This window comes from Lolium rigidum, chromosome 7, assembly GCF_022539505.1.
Source record: "Lolium rigidum isolate FL_2022 chromosome 7, APGP_CSIRO_Lrig_0.1, whole genome shotgun sequence".
Lineage (NCBI taxonomy): Eukaryota > Viridiplantae > Streptophyta > Magnoliopsida > Poales > Poaceae > Lolium > Lolium rigidum.
The window spans coordinates 99,625,568-99,635,905 of NC_061514.1; positions in this window are offsets into that span (position 1 = coordinate 99,625,568).

The window sequence follows — 10,338 nt, forward strand, 5'->3', positions numbered from 1 at the left end:
CCGATCGTGGTGGAGAGTACTTTTCTAATGAGTTCAATTTATTCTGTGCGGAACATGGTATAATCCATGAGAGGACGCCTCCCAATTCCCCACAATCCAATGGGATTGCGGAAAGGAAAAACCGTACTCTAACAGATTTGGTTAACGCCATGTTAGATGTTTCGGGCTTATCCAAGGAATGGTGGGGGAGGCTATATTGACTTCGTGTCATGTCCTAAACCGTGTTCCAACCAAGAATAAAGAGATTACCCCTTATGAGGAATGGGAAAAGAAAAGACCAATACTCTCCTACCTACGAACTTGGGGCTGTTTGGCAAAAGTGAATTTGCCAATCACCAAAACGCGAAAGCTTGGACCAAAAACCATGGATTGTGTCTTTCTTGGCTATGCTGCCCATAGCATTGCTTATAGATTTCTTGTGGTGAAATCTGGAGTGGACGACATGAATGTTGGCACCATCTTTGAATCAAGAGATGCTACATTCTTTGAGGATATATTCCCTATGAGAGATATGCATGGCATGTCTAGTTGGGAATCTGATCCAATACACGGAACTCCTATGGAGTCTGATGACGAATCCGATGATGAGAGTTCAGATTCGATGAAGATAACAATGAAGCTCCCACAAGGAGTAAGAGACAAAGGACTGCAAAGTCTTTTGGTAATGATTTCATTGTGTATCTTGTGGATGATACTCCCACTACCATTTCGAAGCCCTCGCATCTCCCGATGCGGACTACTCGGAAGGAAGCGGTTCAAAGCGAGATGGATTCCATCTTGGCTAATGGAACGTGGGAGTTATCTGAGCGTCCTTATGGGTGCAAACCTGTAGGATGTAAATGGGTATTTAAAAAGAAGCTTCGAGCTGATGGTACTATTGAGAAGTACAAGGCTCGGCTTGTAGCCAAAGGCTATACCCAAAAGGAAGGCGAAGATTTCTTCGATACCTACTCACCTGTGGCGAGATTGACCACCATTCGAGTACTACTGTCATTGGCTGCCTCACACGGTCTTCTCGTTCATCAAATGGACGTTAAGACGGCTTTCCTAAATGGAGAGTTGGACGAGGAAATTTACATGGAACAGACTTCGATGGTTTTGTACTACAAGGTCAAGAAAGAAAGGTGTGTAAATTAAAGAAATCTTTGTATGGTCTCAAACAAGCACCCAAACAATGGCATGAGAAGTTCGAAAGAACTTTGACATCTGTGGGCTTTGTTGTTAATGAAGCCGACAAATGTGTGTACTACCGCCATGGTGGGGGTGAGGGAGTTGTCCTATGCTTGTATGTGGATGACATACTAATTTTGGGGACAAGTCTCAAAGTGATTGAGGAGGTAAAAACCTTCTTATCTCAGTGTTTCGAGATGAAAGATCTTGGAGAAGCTGATGTTATATTGAACATCAAGTTATTGAGAGATGGGAATAATGGGATTACTCTTGTGCAATCTCATTATGTTGAGAAGGTGTTGAGCAGATTTGGCTATGATAATTGCAAATCTTCTCTCACACCTTATGATCCTAGTGTCTTGCTTCGAAAGAATGAAAAGGCAACTAAAGATCAATTAAGATACTCTCAAATCATTGGTTCACTCATGTATTTAGCTTGCGCTACGAGGCCCGATATCTCGTTTGCTGTATGCAAACTTAGCCGGTTTGTGGCCAACCCGGGAGATGATCATTGGCATGCTCTTGAGAGAGTGATGCGCTATCTAAAGGGAACCATGAGTTATGGAATTCATTATACCGGGTATCCAAGAGGACTTGAAGGTTATAGTGATTCCAATTGGATTTCTGATGCTAAAATGAAAGCCACAAGTGGATATGTTTTCACTCTTGGTGGTGGCGCTGTTTCCTGGAAGTCTTGCAAGCAGACCATCTTAACGAGGTCAACTATGAAAGCAGAACTCACAGCATTAGATACAGCTACTGTCGAAGCGGAATGGCTTCGTGAGCTCTTGATGGACTTGCCTATGGTTGAAAAACCAATACCGGCTATCCTTATGAACTGTGATAATCAAACTGTGATTGTCAAAGTGAAAAGTTCTAAGGATAATATGAAAAGTTCCAAACATATCAAGAGGAGATTGAAGTCTGTCAGAAAACTGAAGAACTCCGGAGTGATAGCATTGGATCATGTCCAAAGTGCTAAAAATCTGGCAGATCCTTTCACAAAAGGACTATCAAGAAACATGATAGACCTTGCATCGAGGGAGATGGGTTTGAGACCCACTTGAGTTGCCGAGGGGGTAACCCAACCTATGTGATCGGAAATTCCGTGAAGTAGGACCTGGGAAAACAAACCGGAGCAACTGAGTTGAGAGAAAATTTAATACTCCCACTCCGCTGCAGATGCAATTCTCTCATAGCTACTGTAAGGCAGGTTGACAATGTCTTAATGTGTTCTGAGCGGCTCTTGATGAGCGAAGACGCCGTCCTACTGGGCGATCTTTTGAAGAACACACCTATATGAGTGACACTACTGGTCATAGTGTGGGAGATTTGGGTGAATCTCTAGTAAGCTCATGAAGGGCCGAGGAGTATGACTTATAAGCTCCACCCGAGGGGAAGGCTAAGGTAGCCTAGTACCGTGCCGGCATTGAGCGAAACTTGCTGCACAAAGACCGACAATTCAAGGCATAGTCCATTGTTCAGTTGTAGTCAAGCGTAGCACCTTGCCTAAGTGGAAGTTCAACTTAACGGTCTCCACCGAAGTGCAGGTATATTAAACAATAAATGGAACTAATGTGTCATCCGATGTGCATATGAGATATGGTGGGGGATTGTTAAATGTAGATGGGCTGCAGCCCAAGTAAGGCAGCCCATATAGTCTACAATTCCTGAAATCTCAAGGCCCATCACGTTGGCAGCTTGGGACAGCCTTGGGGGACAAAGTTTAGTCCCACATTGCTAGTTGGGAGAGAGTTGGAGTGGTATATAAGGGCTGCTGTTCTAGTCATTCCAAGTGAGTGAGAATAGAAGAAGCCCTCGCGCACTCCTCCTCCTCCGCCCGCCCGTCTCGGCTCGGCACGGCACGTCACGACACGTCACGCACGCACGTCGCGTTTCGTGACTCGAGTTCGAGACACACTCAAGGAAGCCTAAATTTTTGCTTGGTGCACCAACTGTGTTGGGTACGTGTCAACCTGCATGTGCATGCTCGCCGCGTGTCCCTGGCTTCCTACGCGTGTCAACGTGGTCAGGGCGGCTCTCCTCCCAGGGTATACAAGGAGACCGATCAGATCTGGAGAACAGGGCTCTTAGATCTCTCTCTCTCGCGAAGTTCCTTTTGCTGTGCTACTCTCTAGTCTTCCCCATCCCGGCGACTGCGTGCACAGCCGTCCGGGAGAGCAGGCCTCCGAAACCCCGTCCGTTGAGATCCCGCACCGGGAGACGGGCGATAAGGTTTTTGGGGAGCGTCTCGGCGCGACTGCTCGCTGCTGTTCGTCTTCTTCATCGACGGTTCGGCTGCTTCATCGACAGATCCGACTACACCATGGGCGACATCAACAACTCCCATGGTGGTGGTGGTGCTGCTGCTGGTGCGACTTTCCCGGTCGCGATGTACGTGCTTTTACTCTCCTACCTTGCACTGCTACTTATTCCATGTTCAGATCTGATGCATGCGCTTAGTCTGATGTGTATGGTTAAGTATGCTTGTGCATCTGTAATCTTGCTTTCGGTAATTAAACTCACATGGAAATTGCCTAATAATCCAACACTTATAGCCAACTATTATACATGTTAGCTATATGATGACTACAAATGATATGACATCTTGTTATAGCCAACAGTTGGCTATACTATTGGAATTGCTCTTAAAAGTTAGATGTATCTAGATGCTATTTAGTGTCTAGAACTCTAGCTCTATCTAAATTTTGATAAATTTTCGACAAACTTCGTGGGAAAGAGAGAGTACTTTATATTTTCCAATGCAAGTTGAGAATTATAGGGCAGGTTCATGTGGGGGAGCAGATGATCTGCGATCGGTTCCGATCGAAGGTTCCAAGAGCTGCCTGCCCCAGGAGGCCGTGCTCCTAGCTTGGTGGTGAGCATTGAGCAACTTGTGACTTGTGTAGGGAGGTCGGCGTCGCGTCATGGAAGCTAGCGCGCCCGGATGGAATATTGGTAATTGGTATGGCGCGCGGCCTCGTCGTCCCCGGCACGTTGATCTGGTTGAAAGATACCGGCCAGTGGTCTAACATGGCAGGCTGATCGATATGCCGTTATCCATATTATACCGTTATGGACCCATTTTCTGAAAGCTGCAGTTAATTGATGGGTCGATGGATTCTTTGGAGTTTGGACCATGACCATAAAATTACACCGACGGCGGCAGATATGATTTGATCACTGAAGTTAGGAATTCTTCCAATTGTGCATTTCTTCCATGTCAATTCTTTTTGTCCATTTCTCACGCTGTGGCCTAACCAGTAGACCTCGACCAGAAAAGAACTCCCGCGTTGTGGCCTCCCTAAGATTGCACAATCGATAATGGGGAGGTGGGTGGGGTCGCTGCGTCATACATGGCAATGTGTTGCCCTGTGTTCTTTTTATTATGTTGCTATGTATAGATCTATTTTTATTTTAGCATTCGCGGTCACTTGCAGCTATTGCCGTGTTGAGTGCTCAACCCCAAATTCGAAGAGTTCTCTCTTTTCCCATTCTCTCCATTGAGAATAGAAGAGCGGCAACTTCTCTGCTACAATAACTCTACTTTGGGAGCTCTCTAAAAAATGTTGCTTTGGTTTGCAGAGACATTCCGATGGACTCTCTAATTCTCACTCTATATTTTACCGAGCTATATTTTACTAATTTCTTGTAACTAACTATACACTAAGGGTCTGTTTGGTTCCCAGCCACACTTTGCCAAGCCTAATTTTGGCAAGTGTGGCAACCATAAAAGTGTGGCTAGGATTTTGGAAACCACAAAGTGTGGCAAAAGTTGGCAAAACATTCACTATATGCCAAGTGGGCCATATGGATAGTGGAGTGTGGCAGTTCTAAGTGTGGCAAGAACCAAACACATGCCAAATTGCTGCCAAAGTGTGGCTGGGAAACAAACAGGCCCTAATAGACATAACACCACCAATCCACACACACACACACATAAGATTGTATCAATTCATATAGTGGACTAAAATGTTATAAGATAATAAATCATTAATAATTCAATACAGTGAGACGCTCAAAAGCTGGAGTAGCCCAGCAGCAACATTGCGGCATGGGAAGAGGTCAAGACGAGGTCATGTCCAATTTTTGAAATGCCACTCCCTATTTGCATAGTTTGATAGAAAACGAATAAACAATTACTAACGATGCTCTAGTGAAAATAGTAATCATGAGTGATAAGCAATCCGTCGTGTAGTAATTGATCAGAAAACTTTAGCGGTAAATAATCTTGGCAAAGTAGTTAAAAGCTAATGGAATTCAGAAATACCATAATGAGAAAATCTCCAATTTGGTTTATGAAGTTGACCCGGATGTGCGTTTTGTCACGAAATTGCAAATCATGAATTGTGGGTCAAGAAGTTGCCCCGCGCGAGAGTTTTGGTCATTCCGTCATGGTCAATGTTAGTTTGTTGATGTGGGCAACTTTTTTTTTTTTGCAAATTTCCCCCTAAAAAGTCAAACCGAGGACTAAAAAATTAGAAAAAACAAATTCTAGGGAGCAAATTGAAAAAACAATTGACCACGTCAGCAAACTAACGGTCACCGTGACAGAGTGATAAAAAAATTCGGGTCGGGCAATTTCATGACCCAAAATTCACGATTTGCAAATTCGTAACCAAAATGCAAATCCAGGGCAACTTCATAGACCCAATTTGGTTTTTCTCTATCATAAAGTATATGTAGAGACAAATAATTATGTAGCATGCAAACAGAGCTTGGCTCTGGTGGTTAGGTCCCTTGTGGTGGAACCAGCCCACCCAGGTTCAAGTCCTAGACTTGACATGGGTGTTTGCATTTACCTGGATTTATTCTAGGATTTAACCGGCGCTATGCTTTCAGTGGTAGGTGACGTGCCCGTCAACAGCGAGGCGCCAGTGGTGACTTCGTCAACCTCAAAATATGCCGGCTCAGTCCCTCGGAGGTGCTCATAGGGGTAGGGTGTGCGTGCGTGCGTTCATAGGGGTGTTTGTACGTGCATGTTTGTGAGCGTCTGCGTTGTACTGTGTTCTCAAAAAAAAAAATTATGTAGCATATTCTGAAGAGTTTGGAAAAACAACAATGCAGCGGACTCACAACGAGACCGCAGCGTTTAGAGGAAGTTGGCAGAACGGCGGTGGACCCGAGGTAGGATTGCCATTTGCCAATGCTAAATCAGACAAAATGTGGCTAAATTAGGGATGCACTCAGAGGTCAAACCATGCATTTTTGTACAAAAACAAATATAGGCTAAAATTCGTTGCTTGGTGTGATCGAACGATGTAGGGAGTAATATTGATGTTGTTAGTATCAATGTTATTGTCTTATCTTAGTTAGTTTGAGGCGTGGAAGCGACTGAATTAACTGACCACCTGAAAAATAAGCCGCAAAATCAGGACACTGCCACAAAGGTAGATAAGAACCAGCTCTTTGCGTATGTACGTACCTGGTATATATGTCGGCTGATCGGCTCTGTACTCTGAAGTAGTACTCGGGGTACGTCTCCACCCAGTTGACGATGGTTCTGCTGCAGCGACGTAGCGGCGCAAGCAGCTCCTCCGACTCATACTACCACATCGGGAAGGCATTAGCCGGGTTGGAGAACTTGTCAAAAAGGTAGTGGCTGAGCAGAAACCCAAATGCAAACATGGCCTTCGCCGCGCCGTTGGCAGCTCCTGGGGACTGAGAGCATCCCACTCGTCTCCCCGAAAAGGCTCTCGAGCGATGTTTTTCTCATCCGGACGGCGAAATTTGGTCCAGTCGCGCCTCGATTCCTCGTTTTCCTTCGGATTTGGGCCTAAATCCATCCGGCGAGCCCACGCCATCCCCGGTCCCCCGAGGCACGCTCAGGGATTCCGGACGAAGCGAAAGCGCGCGAAACGCCGAGAAATCTCTCCCGCGCTTTCGCTTCGGCTTCGCCGCAGAGGCGGACCCGGCCGGTCAGCGGCAGACGCATCGTCTTCCGCGCGCAGTAAAGGCTGCCGTCGGTCATCTCGCCGTGGACGCCTAAATACGCCGCTCGCCGCGAAGCGTCGCACCACTCTTCCTCTTCCTCTTCCTCTTCCTCTTCCCTCGACCTCTTCCCTCGGCGAGCTCCATGGCCTACAACGACGAAGACGGCGCGGCCAACAATGGCTTCCCCGCCGGTCGCTCCACGCGTGGGAGGGGCACCTCCTCCACCAGGCGGGGTACCCCTGCCCGCCGGACACGAGGCCTCCCGGCGGCGGGTGGCGGCTAAGTGCGGGCAGCGTGCCAATCCCGCCGCCGCCCCAGGGACGCGCCCTCGAAGCCGCCATCGAGGAGGTCCGACTAACATTGTCGGACCTCGACCACGCCGAGCCACGCTACCACCCCGACAACCTGGCATGGAACTCCTACTTCATTCGCCGGTGGGAGCAGGAGCTCGCCTCCTACGACGGCCCGCCGCCTCCGCCTCCGCGCAACAACACCGCCGGACGCAAGCGGTGGTGGAGCGTGCCGGGCCGGACGCTCGAGGCCGTCCTCGAGCACATCGAGGGCGGCAACTTCCCCCTGCTGACGATGCCCCCGCTTCGAGGGCATCGGCCAGCCGCCGCCGGGGAAGCAGCTGGCAGCCACGGCGCATGGCTGCCAGTTCCTCGTCGTCAGGTTCGGCGTCGAGGTCGACGCCGATTCGCAGGTCGGCGCCATCATGGGGGTCGGTGAAGACGGAGCCGCCTTCCCCGCCGAGCAACCGCGCGCGCGGCGGTGGCGGGATCGTCATCCGCGAGCCGTCGACGGCACGAGGACGCCTCCGCCCCAAGCGCGAACCGGACACCTCCGGCGAGCGCAAGCGCAAGCCGGCGAAGGTGAAGGTGGAGGAGGCCGCCGACGCCGAGGAGGCCGCGATCCTCGAGGCGGTCATGGCGAGGTCCCTCCAGGACCTCGTCCCCGCCGAGAACGCCATGCCCCTCGACCAGGCCTGCGCCTGGTCGAGGGAGCAGTGGGAGAAGGAGGAGGCGGAGCGGCAGGCTCGACTCCTCGAGGATGTCGCGCGCTACCGCCGGCCTGCGAGTCCTCCGTCAGGCGTCGCCGTGCCCGTCATCGACCTCGAGGAGTTCGAGGACGAATGGTACAAGCCGTCGCCATCCCCGCCGCGCGACGGTGGCCGGTGGGGAGACCCCGGCTAGGGCACCAGCAGCCAGGCGCCACCTTCCGATGATGGCGGCGACGGCGACGGCGATGGCGACGAGGACTACACAGTGTTCTACCGCCATTTCGGCACGTAGAGCGCTGTGTTTTATTTAGTTTTATTTGTATCCCCCGGCCGAATTCGAAATATATTCGAATTCGTCTTCTATGTATGAACTTCGCCCTATATATAGTAAATATCATTAAATTTAGTCGAAATTCAATCGTTTTAAGTCGTATTTTGTCAAGGTTCCGTTTTTCAAATTTGCATCGTCATCTTCGCCTGAGATCGCGGCTGGGAAACTAGTCCTCCCCACGCCAAATTTACGTCCAATCCAGACATAAATTTCGCCGAATTTGAGCGTGGGGAAGGCAAACGAGTGGAGATGCTCTGAGGAACGACGTGAAGGTGTTCTCCGCACCCACCGACACCTCAGCCACAATGATTTGTCCAGAACATCCACATGACTATTGATCGGAGAGTCGTTTCAATCATATTCGGGTCATTCTCGAACCGTAGGTAACACACTTAAGGGTTCAACAAAACTAAAGATAGTTTTAAATTCATTGGAAATAGAGAGGGAAATCCGGAAAGGGTTCCGGGAGTATCCCAAAGATGTTCGGAGTGGTTCGGGAGGTGTCTCGGATCATCGGCAATTAAATAATATGTTAATTAAATGAATTAATATATTAATATATCATTTATTTAATTAAAAAGACTCCCTACACCTAAATGGGCCCCTCCCGGAAGGGGAGCCCATTACGAAAGGGTGGCCGGCCACCCCACATGCAAAAAGGGGGCTCGGCCGGGCCAAGGTGGGGGGCGGGTGCCCCATGGAGGGGCCGGCCGGCCCACCACCGCCCCTCCCCTTTGTCCCACCTTTCCCACCCTAGCCCCCTAGTCGCCCTTTTCCCCTATATAAAGTGGCGAGGTGGAGGGAAGAAAATACACAATTAAATAGAGAAATATCTCTCTCTCTAGTTTTTATCTCCGCGTGGTTCCCCGAAGGAAGAACTGCGTGGGGAGGGAGACAACCCTACCGAGTACGCGGGAGTGCTGTAGGGAAACGGATCCAGAAGATCTATTTCTACAACTTCGCTGGATCGGTTCCGGGAGCGTCATTGAGCATCGTATGTGTGCGAAACTACGAGGTGCTATCACTTGCGGCAATTGACGTCATACGAGAGGACTTCATCTCGACCCTTAGGTTTGCGACGAGTACGAATACATCATCCATGTTGTAACGAAATGTTAACCGCTTTCGGACTAGAATGGTGTGTCACCGAAACCTTTTCGGTTACAACATTATTCTTAGATAGATCATGGGCATTCAGTGTATGCTAGTTAGATTTTTTTGTTTTGTTTTCTGCTACGAATCCCTACACATCAACCAATCAATGTGCTAGTCTAATATTCACATGTATCCTCACATGAACTCCGAAAAGGGATAACTTTAGAAAACCATGAAAGTAAAGAGTTTCACAAACAATTCACGTAATTGCCAATGAATACAAGTTGCCTGCTATGGATATTCAAGGAACATTACAATAACTCATGGATACAACAAAATAGAATCATCTCTATGATTGGCTCTAGGACATATTTCTTACAGGAGAAACAGTGTTTCCTCAAAGAAGCAAGTCATTCCCGCCTTAAGCGGTGCTCAAGTTATGGGGCTGCTAAATGGCTTCGATCAGGCACCGGTGGAAAATCTGGAGTTTGAATATGCTAAAAAGACAAAGAAAATCATGCCAAAACTAGCCTACGAGGTATGGCTCATGTGCGATCCATAGTTTTTGAGCTATTTGTTGAAGTCTATCTCGCCCAATGTCCTTGCTTAGGTTATCCGCGCTAAACATGCCGTGCACATGTCGTCCATCCTTGAGGCGTGTTACACGTGGTAGTCCAAACTCCGCATCTCTTTTCTCCGTGGTAACCTCTCCAACACGAATAAACTTGATATTTCTGCTGAAAATTTTATCAGAAAGATGAAAGAATTCGTCTTTGAACTTGTTGCGGCGGACGCAAAGTTGATTATG